The sequence below is a fragment of the Electrophorus electricus genome, chromosome 21 (assembly GCF_041902795.1).
Source record: "Electrophorus electricus isolate QZ-2024a chromosome 21, ASM4190279v1, whole genome shotgun sequence".
Taxonomy (NCBI): Eukaryota; Metazoa; Chordata; class Actinopteri; order Gymnotiformes; family Gymnotidae; genus Electrophorus; species Electrophorus electricus.
This window is the reverse complement of record NC_137517.1, coordinates 17,161,257-17,173,174: the sequence shown is the minus strand read 5'-3', so window position 1 is coordinate 17,173,174 and position 11,918 is coordinate 17,161,257. Positions and strand designations below refer to the sequence as shown.

The 11,918-nt window shown below is 40.9% G+C and overlaps 1 long non-coding RNA gene across 1 annotated transcript; it reads left to right on the top strand.

Annotated features, from left to right (window-relative positions):
• The first annotated feature begins 2,227 nt into the window (after positions 1–2,227).
• Positions 2,228–7,522, top strand: LOC145652796 (uncharacterized). The gene is made up of 3 exons (XR_014119052.1): positions 2,228–2,267; positions 6,228–6,350; positions 6,909–7,522. It is a non-coding gene; the product is annotated as an uncharacterized LOC145652796 (long non-coding RNA).
• Positions 7,523–11,918: the final 4,396 nt, after the last annotated feature.

Sequence of the window (11,918 nt, the reverse complement as noted above, 5' to 3'; positions counted from 1 at the left end):
AATACACCTGCTTCATGTACTGTACCCGCAAGACAGTAGAATGTGTTGTAAATAGAATATGAAATGTAATATGCATATTTCTTAGTTTTATGCATTCTTAGATTTCAATTCATATTCTTTTGCTTTCATACTAGTTATCAGTTTTACAGGTGAGAATAGCACCACCCAGAGCAGGACACCAAGTGTTTCAAAATCTGTTTACTGGCTGATATCTGTGGTTCATGCTAGAGGTTTTGTTTGGGTAGGAGGCTTTAAGCACATCTATCTCACACAATTATCGTAATTATATTTATAAAAATAATTACTGATTTGTGTGATGAATTACAGCAGGGGCTAGTGGGAGTGCACCCACTTTAACTGCTGCAGGAATTTGTCAGTCAGTTTATAGATGGTCTGAATGTGAGCAGGTTCAGATTATTAGTGCAGGGATCAAACCCCTAACAGGTTGATACAAAGTTACTTGGACATATCAATGCAATACTTTAATGCAGAATCCATCAAATGATGTTTCCAAAACACATGGAGATAAAACAGCAGTGTTTACAGAGGTTACAGGAATCAGTTGATGCTTTGATACATGATTTTGGAACTACTTACAAATGCTGCAGTATCCTACATGTGTAATTTTAATCTAATGAAAACATTAGATTAAAATTAAAACAAGCTGTGGCCACTCCCAACAAAACCTGTTGCCAAGACTAAGAGGAAGGAAGTTCATTTGCTTTGAAACAGTAGTTCATAACAAACCTTCACAGCAGATAAGAGTGCAGCTATCAGCATACAGTTCACATATGAAATAGACACTATCCAGCAAAGCAAAATAATATTACTTAATTATAACAAAAACTGAACTAAACTGATCTGTTTATAAAGACAGAAAATTTAAGTACAGCAGAAAGACTAAGGAGCTCTACTACTGCTGTCTGTCTCCACTAACACCATCTACTGGAGCTTCAGTCCAAATTCTGATCATTCTGAATGTACAGCACAGACTCACATACTCACCATTTTCCTCTGAAATACATTTATGTGTTTCTCATAAAATGGTGATCATGCTCAGTCTCTCTCACTCTGATCTAAATCTGTTTGTCCTGTTCAGTTTATCATACAACTTGCTGGAATGTGGAGACTCCAGTTTCAATTTTATCTTCATATTTTAACAGATCATCTCCTACTGTCTCCCTCCCAGTGCTGAATAAGAGGAACAGACTCAGGGTGGGTCACAGGTAAGACAGGTGTTAAAGAATGCAGCCAGACTGGTACAAGTACAGTCAAACACAACATGTAGAACTACTGGAAATTACCTCCAAAGCTATTAAAACTATATTTAATTAAATATCCTATTAAATTAATTTAACTAAATGGAAAATACCCCAAAGCCATGCAGAAGTGAGTTTATGACATGGTGTCAGTTTACCCACCAAAAAACTGCTTAGAGTGGGTTAAGAGTGGGATAAGAATGGGGTAAATATGGGGTAAAAGTGGAGTAAGAGTGGGATAAGAATGGGGTAAGAGTGGGATAAGAGTGGGGTTAGAGTGGGGTAAGAGTGGGGTAAGAATGGGGTAAGAGTGGGATAAGAGTGGGGTTAGAGTGGGCTAAGAGTGGGGTAAGAGTGGGGTTAGAGTGGGGTAAGAGTGGGGTAAGAATGGGCTAAGAGTGGGGTAAGAGTGGGGTAAGAGTGGGGTTAGAGTGGGGTAAGAGTGGGGTTAGAGTGGGGTTAGAGTGGGATAAGAGTGGGGTAAGAATGTGGTAAGAGTGGGGTTAGAGTGGGGTAAGAGTGGGGTAAGAGTGGGATAAGAGTGGGGTTAGAGTGGGGTAAGAGTGGGGTAAGAGTGGGGTAAGAGTGGGCTAAGAGTGGGGTTAGAGTGGGGTAAGAGTGGGGTTAGAGTGGGGTTAGAGTGGGGTAAGAGTGGGGTAAGAATGGGCTAAGAGTGGGGTTAGAGTGGGGTAAGAGTGGGGTAAGAATGGGCTAAGAGTGGGGTAAGAGTGGGGTAAGAGTGTGATAAGAATATGGTAAGAGTGGGATAAGAGTGGGGTTAGAGTGGGGTAAGAGTGGGGTTAGAGTGGGGTACAAGTGGGGTGAATGTGGGAATGTCCTGCTCCAGAGTCCTTTGACTTTAGCCAGTGTTCTCACTGACCACTATGGATCCAATGCTTTTCACACTTTTGTATTGCAGTGAAGCTGAACAAGTAGGAAGTTGAGGTTAATTCTTTACCTGATAAGGTAAGATGAACACAAACAGAAGCAGGGAGCAGTCTGTCCAAGGTGTAATATATCACACTGTCTGTACGAAAGCCCTGCGTCCAAATGGAATTGTCTTACATGCAACAAAATTAGGCATTTTGCTGCAGCATGGAAAGGTAAAACAGAGAGGTCAGTGGTCATACAGGACAGCCTTGCCAGAGACAGTGAGTCATCCTTACTTAGTAGTGTAGTGGGGGCTCATTCAGACAATAAGTGAAGGTGGATCTTACAGTATGTAGCTAAATAGTCACCTTTAAAGTATTGATGTCATAATTATGTTTTGCAGCACATCTTTAGCTCTCCTACAGCACCTCTGCTAGTGAAAACTGACAAAGTCTTCAAGAGTCCAAATTGACTCTTCCAAATTGACTCTTCAAGAGTCCAAATCAGTCAGGGCATGGTATGCAACATGGGCTTAGTAGCTTAGTAGGTCAGTGCCCAGGTGTTGCAGGTCATTGCCAGGTGTTGCAGGTCAGTGACCATGTGGTGGAAGTCAGTGACCAGGTGTTGCAGGTCAGTGCCCTGGTGCTTGAGGAAATTGTGCTCCTGAGTTGCAAGCTAGTTAAAATAGAACTAAATCCCAATGTAGTATGTTTAAGTCACACAGTCTAGCCACTCCACATAGAGTGTGTTCTGCTGATTCGAAAAAGTGAATGAAAAGTTGCACAGGATGTGGTCCATAGGAACCATAAGGGAGTTCACCAGGCCCACAGAATGGTACACCTCAGTGGTTCCAGTAATAAAAAAAATGGTCAGAGAAGAAATATAAAACACCTCGACAAGCTTGTTATGAGGGAAACAATTATACTACCTATGCTGGAGGCATCTGGCAATGTTAAAGAAAACCCTGAATGTCACTGTTGACACATAAAAGGCCACTGGGCTAGAGAATGTCATAAAAGGAAAGCAGAGCTCCATAGAATGCAAAATGCAGTCTCTATAGGAGCCTCTACAGGAGAAACATTGTGAAGAGATTTATATATATTGCTTACTTTATATTATATATAAATGTTGTATTACCTATAAAGGCAACAATGTATTTGTATAAGTTTATGTCTGAGCTTAATATCTGTTACACTTTAGACTGTCTCTCACCCCGAGTGGAAGAGAAGACCTGAATCACAGGAACCATGTGTGTGTTTACAGCTGTCAAATGTGACATGAGTGAGTTGGCCGACTTCCAATAAGGGAGCGCTTGATGAACAGCAAAGGTGGGGCAGGAAAACCACAAGGGTGGAGAGGAACTATAAGAAAGCAAGTGTGATCATGTTTGGGACTCGCTCTACTAGCAGTCATTACTGACAGAGGGACAGAGTCCCTTGTGCACAAAGCATTCAAATATTACCTTCTACCTGAGGTGTGATTGATTTCCAGAGTTCCACCACAGCAATCATTTGTCAATATGAATTTTATACAGTAGATGCTCAAAATTAATATTAAAGCATAGTTCCAAATTCTTAAAAAGGGAGAAAAGCCAGAAAGACATTTCTCTTGACATGTCATTAAAACAGTGATGTGGACATCACATGTACAGCTTGTTGTTTCATAAGTTACGTTAGCTTGTAATTTGGCTTGGAATGGTCGGACGCAGTCAATGTTGGGAACTTGCAGTTTGGCTTGGAATGATCTGACCCAGTCAATTTTGGGAACTTGCAGTTTGGCTTGGAATGATCTGACCCAATCAATGTTGGGAACTTGCAGTTTGGCTTGGAATGGTCTGACCCAGTCAATGTTGAGAACTTGCACCATCACACCTTTTCCAAGCTTAGTCAGAGAGGAGACCCACAGTCTTTGAAAGCCCTGACCTAAACAAACATGTCAATGGTATGTAAAACCCTCAGTAGGACTGCTAGATATATCGACAGAACAGTGGTGTAATGCTGGGCTTAGAGTGTATGAAATTAGTGAGAAACTAATTTTTGTTTTAAGCTATGAGGTTGTACAATATCAGAAGGACTGCACTGTAACTCCAGGCTGGTTTGAGAGACTGTTGACTGTGCAACAATTATGTTCAGTTCAGTTCCATTCCCTTTATAATCCACAGAGGAAAGTTGTCTTGCAGCCAGGAACACTAAATATACAACACACAAGTCACAACATGCAACAACATCCACAAAATCACAACACTCCCTGCTGAAAAGAGAGAAAACAGTGGCCTCTGTCAGGGTCCTGTGATAGAGAGATGCATCATGGTTAGTGAAACAGAAAGAAGAGAGATACACTTATGGGAAAGAAGTAGGGGGGAACAGGACAAAGATGAATGATTTTGAGGTCCTTTGAAGAGGGAAAACAGGAAAGACAAAAGGAGAGTTCTGAAACTAATTAGAATGCAGAAAATCAAGTGAGTGTAGGAAAGATGAAAACTGTGACGTATGTTCTGATGTGAGTACAGAAATCCAAGGAAGGTCCCAGCCATATGCCCCTTTAGCTAAACAATGTGTAATGTGGTCAGGAGAAAACCAGGGGTGGACAGAGGCCAGGTAGATATGACAGGTACAATAAAATACCCCCAGTAGCAGACAGTCAGTGAAGGGCGGTAGTTGGACCCTGAGCAAGACCCTTAACCCTAAATTGTATCAAGTTGTATTCAGTCAAAATTATGTCACTTTGGATAAAAGTGTCAGCTAAGTGCCATAACGTAAACATACAGATTTTATTGGTGTTCATGAAATAAATATAAAATAAGCTCTAATCCTCCTGTATCCTTCTGCTGTTGACAGCATTCGACCTCATCCTCAACCACTCTCCTCCAATTCACAAAGTGGACAATGTTCTAGACCTGATCTTCACCCATGCCACCACAACATCGGACATAGCAGTCACCCCCGTCTACCTCTCGGACCATCACTTTCTCTCTCCCTTCCTTCTCTTTCCATCCAGTCCTCTCCAACATGTTCCTCCTCCTTCCATCGCAATCTGCACTCCATAACTCCCTCTTCCCTTACTTCTACTATTTTGTCCACCTTCCTCACCCTGACTCTCTGTCTTCTCTCTCTTTGGATGCAGTTACTCATTCTTTCATTTCTACACTCTCCTCATCAATGAATCTTCTGTGCCCTCTCTCCTCTAGACCTGCTAAGTCTTCCCCACCTGCCCCCTGGCTAACAGAAACACTTTGCTGCCACAGGAGAGAACTAAGGACTGCAGAGAGGTGGTGGAGAGAATCTCACCTAGATTCAGACATTAGCTCATACAAATTTTTCCTTTCCAAGTTTTCACTGGAAGTAACATCTGCAAAGTCATCCTACTACAGAGAAAATTTGAATCATCAGCATCTCATCAACGCCAACTATTCACTATTTTTTATTCTCTACTTAATCCTCCCCCTCCACCTCCTTCCTCATCTCTTACTCCTGAAGATTTCATCACCTTCTTTGTGGAGAAGGTTGCAGCAATCCGCCAGTCCTTTTCCTCTGTTCTCACTCCTCCAACCAATATGCATTCCCCAACATCCAACTCTCTGACTTCTTTTTCTCCTCTTTCCTCAGATGAAATTCTTCAACTCCTGACTTCCAGCAGTCTGACAACATGTCTGCTGGATCCAATTCTTTCCACTCTGTTCCAGACAATCACAAGAGATCTGCTTCCTTTCATCTCTGTCATCATCAACAACTCCTTGTCTTCTGTATACTTGCCAAAAGCATTCAAAACTGCCAGGGTGGTACCAATCTTCAAGAAGGCCACACTTGATGGCTCCAATGTTAAGAACTACAGACCAGTATCACTTCTCTCTTTCCTCCCAAAACCCCTCAAACAAGCGGTTTACAATCAATTGTCTCTTTAGCTCACCCCAAACCAGCTGCATGATCCCAATCAGTCTGGCTACAAACCGGCACGTTCTACAGAAACAGCCCTCATAGCAGTGACGGAGAAGCTTCATGCCGCTAAAGCTGCCAATCTGTCATCTGTTTTGATTCTTGTAGACCTTTCAGCAGCCTTTGACACAGAGAACCACAACATTCTTCTCTCTGTTCTCTCCAGGCTTGGTGTGACTGGCTCTGCTTGGAGATGGTTTCAGTCCTATCTGGAGGGACGGTCCTATCAGGTGACATGGAGAAGATCCACATACAAACCATGTAGACTCTCCACTAGTGTTCCACAAGGGTCAGTATTATGCCCCCATCTCTTCTCTTTGTATACTCGTTCTCTTAGTTATGTAATATTTTCTCATGGTTTCTCCTACCACTGCTATGCTGATGATACTCAGTTATTTATTTCTTTTCCAGCCTCTGATACGCAGGTCTAGAGACATATCTGAGCATGTAATTTACTTTGCTTTCTGTTACGTTGCTTTCTGTTTCTATAGTCACAGCATAACAATCTGCAGATAGGCGTGCAAGTTAGGGGCATCAGCGACTCACATGCATTCTTCTTGTGCTGACCCAGCAGGTGCACGCACTGTTCTAACCATAGAGATAGAGGAATCATGAATGCTCAGACTAACCAAAGCATGATTAGCAGATACACTGTAGGAGTCGTTTTTTTCTTCTTTTCTATTCACTTTGGGCGTCACTGCCACTGTCTGTGTATAAGGAGAGGGGGACTGTATTGCGGTTCAGTTCTCTTTCTCTGTTATACAGGAGACAGAACTCAATAAACTTTTTTACTACTCAATGCATAAAGCTGTCTATGTTTGATGTGCTCTCATTTTTTCCACCACAGCATGCTTAACTGACATCGTGCCATGGATGACATCCCACCAGTTGAAGCTCAACCCCAGTAAAACTGAGCTTCTGTTCATCCCAGGTACACCCAACCCATACCATGGCCTCACAGTTTCCTTTGAGAACTTCCTCAAAGTTAGACTACTGCAACTCGCTACTTGCTGGTCTTCCTCTAAGAGCCATCAAATCTCTACAACTTGTCCAGAATGCAGCAGCACGACTGGTCTTCAATCTTCCGAAGTTCACATGTTACTCCACTGCTCCCTTCATTGGCTCCCAGTAGCTGCATGCATCAGATTTAAAACCTTGATGCTTGCCTACAAATCCAAAAATGGACCAGCCCCTTCATACATGAGGTCAATAGTCAAAGCCTGATCCGTACCTCGAGTACTTTGAACCTCAAGTACGGCTCGGCTTGAAATACCTTGTTTCAGGTCTCATGGACAACAAGCATCGAGACTTTTTTCTGTCCTGGCTCCAAGATGGTGGAATGAACTCCCACTTGCTGTCTGGACAGCAGAGTCCCTTGCAGTCTTCAAACGCAGACTGAAGACCCATCTATTTGCAGAATATTTAAAGGACAACTGGCCCTGCTCCCATATTGGCTGACTAAATTATTGTAGGACATTGTTTAACAAACTCTAGCACTTATTGTTTACTGCACTTATCATTGTTTAAGATAGACCATATGTATTTTGTACTTCTAGGTATCAGCATTGATCCCTGTATTCTACAGTATTCTAGTTCATTGGTATGTTGGACTCTAACCTACTGTACTGTAATAGGGTATTCTATGAGTAAATGACAAAGTACTTTGTAAATCACTCTGGATAAGAGCATCTGCTAATTGCCATAAATGTAAATGTAATGTATAATATTAAATTGTGTACATTTCTGAAACGTGAATATGGTTTTGTGACATTTTTGAGCAGAGGAGCAAGGCTTGAGTGAAAGTATTAAAAGGTTTTATAGAAAGTTTAATAAAAAAAGAAAAAAGGCAAACACAGGAATGAACTGAGGGCAAACTGTAACAGAAAAGAAGTAACTATGCAAAATGTGAACAAGCAACTGTGTGTTCTTGGAGTTTGATGGCTTACAAGACACATTCTCATACCAATGCAACACACTGACTGGATGATCCTGTGGGCTTAAGTAGGAATGATAATCAATAAATATTTGATTGTCAACATGGAAGTGGCTGTGTGATATGACTGGTGGAGAGACTGGTAATTGATTTGCTGAAGGTGTCTGATTGGCTTGAGCAGGGTGAATGGGTCTGCATGGATGGGTGAATGGGGTTATTTGTGTGGGTTTGCCTGCTTGTGGGCCAGGGTGTGACATTTTTGTCAGTTCTCGATGATTAAAAAATAGATATGGAAGTATTAAGATGAATTAAACATTTAATCTTCCATAGATTATTCACTTATTTCACTTTCAGTGTATGTTTGACATAATAGCCTTCGCAGCCTAAGTTTTAAAGAAAAATTAGACCCCCTGAGTTATGAAAGCAATCAATCATGGAAAATTCTAGAAATTATTCTGTATTCTGTAAACATAAAAAGTGGCACGTGCAAAACTTATTGCACATTTTACATTTTTATTTAGTGCAGTGTACATTTACTTAATACACACACACTGAGAGGATTAGACGTCTCAGTGTCTTTGAGCTCTTAACATGTTGGTGTCACTGCTTGACTGAGAATATTCCACCAACCAAAAATATCCAGCCAACAGCATCCTGTGGACAGCATCCTCTGATCACCGGTGGGGGTCAAGCACAGGGGTTCCCACACTTTTGCACCCCATGACCCACTTGATTCACCAACAAGCCTTTCTTCGGTACACATGAAAATAATCTACCTTTTTAAAATTTAAGCAAATACAGCACAACAATCAAGGTCACCCATCACACTTCGATTGCATAATCTCACAACAAAATAAACACTAAATGTATACAGTAAACATTTCCTTCATTCTGGGTTATGCTTGGTTTTCTCGGTTTTCTAGGTAGGAGAGAGTGGCTGCTTCACTTGCAAATGGTCCAGTCGCAGGATCGTTTGTGAAAAGGTCCTGTTTTTAAACATTTATCCATGATGGGTAAAATTCACAAGATGGTAGAAACGTTTCACTCAGACTCACACTAATTAATAATTAATACAACTAGCTTTGTTAGTCATTTGACTGTACTATGGGCTGAACAACGGGTTAAACCTAATTAAGTTTTATTTTTGCAAATGATTTACATACTATCCGTCACATCTGAAAAAACATTTGTAATTTACTTCTCACATTGTTTATTACCATTTCTATCTTGCATGACTCATTTGAAATTTCAAGTTTTTTTCAATCAAATTGCCCGTCCTCATATAGAAAGATCTTATTTTGATTTACTCCCTAAACTATACTCAATTTCTGTGTTTGTGTCATATCTGTTTATTGATTCAGAATGAATGCATGCGAACATGTCAGTTAAAGGAGTAACATTACTGTAATATTTTCCTTCACTTAGTGGGTCTTAATCTGGAAGCTAATTCCAGTGCTTCACATGGTCTTGCGACTAACCCTAGCTACTCAGATGATTCTCATGCTCCTGAACCTTACACCTTATTTCTTACGCATGTTACATCTGAAAATGAACATTCCACAGGCAAGGCCCCTTGCAAGAAAAGAGCACAAATGATCCTGTCAAATGTTAAAATATTCACTACTTTTACTCTTTCAATGTACTGCATTAAACCATAATGGAAACAACTCTCATAAATGTACATTTGTGTACTTGTAGGGTCATTTGTAAATGCATATAAATGGGTGGCAAATGAAAGTAAAAACCAATACCTACCATATAGGTGCCCTTAATATAAACTTACAGTAACTGTGGCCCATCTGTTGCTGCACAGTTTGTCATTAAGCCTCTCTCCATTGCATTACACCTGTCAACATTCATGTGACTGATAAGCCAGGGTTTTCTTTTTAATGCTTTTTTGCAAAAGCAGCAGTGGTGATGTGTACAGGAATTAGACGTGAGAGGAGTACAATGCAATCCACATTTAGGACCAGTCAATCCTGAAATGAAGTGTAGCATAACAAGTTTTAGAAACATATGAACTGCATCAGTAGGAGTGTCTCAAAGTCGAGGATACTGGGGAGGCAGACTACACTTCTCAGCTTTTACTTACTAATGGCTGCCTCTATTGGATGAGTGAAGGATTCAGCTTGTGGATCCTTCTAGACCTTCTTCCCACCACAATCTTATGTGCAGCAAAATGTTTTGAAAATGAAACAGCTGCAGATGGGTGAGATGCAGTGGCACCAAAGCTTGTAAAAAAGTTATACTCATAGTTGCTTTAAAAAAAGAGCATGCCTGTTGGCAGCAGGGGAGATGCGGAAGGACACTGTGTCCTTGGTGTCCTTGGAGTGTCCACAGTGTCCACTGTGTCCTTGGAGTATCTGGATGTCATAGCACACTGTATACTGTGTACACACTTATTAGGCAAGAGAGTATTTTGACCATATCATCATTTTTATGCATATTTTCCAACTACAAGCTGTATAAATTGGATTTAAGCATATCAGGTGATGTGTATTTGCATAATGAAGGATGGTGTGGCCTAAGAAGATAAACACCTTATATCAAGGTGTCATAATTATCAGAAGGCAACTTCTTTTCCTCAGGCAAAATCGGCCAAAAAAGAGATTTAATTGAAATACAATTTTTTCTTTTAGAAATTGTAAAAAGTCTTTCAGAGGGATGTGGCACTCTTAAAATTGCTAAGATATTGGGGCATGATCACAAAGCCATCAAATGTTTTGTTGCAAATAGTCAACAAGTTTGCTAGAAACATGTTCAGAAAAAAAGATGCAAATAAACTGCCAAAGGTTTGAAAATAATCAAATGTGAAGCAACTAGGAACTCATTATGCTTCAGTGCTGTCATATTCCAGAAAAGCAACCTTCCCAGAGCGCCCAGACGTACAAAGTGTTCAGTACACAGAGACATGGCCAAGGTAAGGAAGGCTGAAACCAGACCACCACTGAACAAGACACATAAGGTGAAACATCAAGACAGGGCCAAGAAATATCTGAAGACAGAATTTTTAAAGGTTTTATGGACTGATGAGATGAGATTGACGCTTGACATTCCAGATGGATGGGCCCATGGCTGGATCAGTAATAGGCACAGAGCTCCATTTTGACTCACACAACAGCAAGATGGAGGTGGGATACTGCTATGGGATACTGCTGTTAGTAAAGATAAGCTAGCGGGACTTTTTCGGGTTGAAGATGGACTCAAAATCAACTCGCAAACCTACAGCCAACTTTTAGAAGACACTTTCTTGGTGGTACAGGAAAAAGTTTGCATCTTTCAAGTAGACCATGATTTTTATGCAGGACAAATGTTCCATCGCATCCATTGAAGTACTCTACTGCATGGCTAGCCTTCTTAGGTGGGAGATTTATGTTGAAGGAAAACAGTATAGCCCTCTGAACAGTGTCTGGGAGGCTGTGGTTGCTGCTGCACAAAATGTTGATTGTCAACAGATTAAGAAACTGACAGACTCCATGAATGGAAGACTATATTGTTCGCTGATATATATATATATATATATATATATATATATATATATATATATATATATATATCACATATATAAAGGGAATTCAAAAAGAAATATTTGCCAAAAATCTGAGTTGCGCCTGCTTATTCCATTGGACACAAGCACACTACGGAGTCAAACGTAAAACCAAACCCCGCGTAAAGGGGCTCAGTAAACCGGGAGTGGAACGTGTATATGTGGGTCAGTGTGTGCGCATCAGCAGAGATATTGTAGAAGGACAGAGTGCCAGCTGGCCAGTCCAGATACACCCCTACTCTGTGGGAGCGTGAAGGGGGAGCCGGTATTTCAATGCTCTTATCATTGTGACAGGCAGAATAACTGCTGCTGTAGCAGCTTATTCTCCAGGACTGTGTGTTGTATCCAAACCTACATTTGCGACTCCTTCCTTTTTT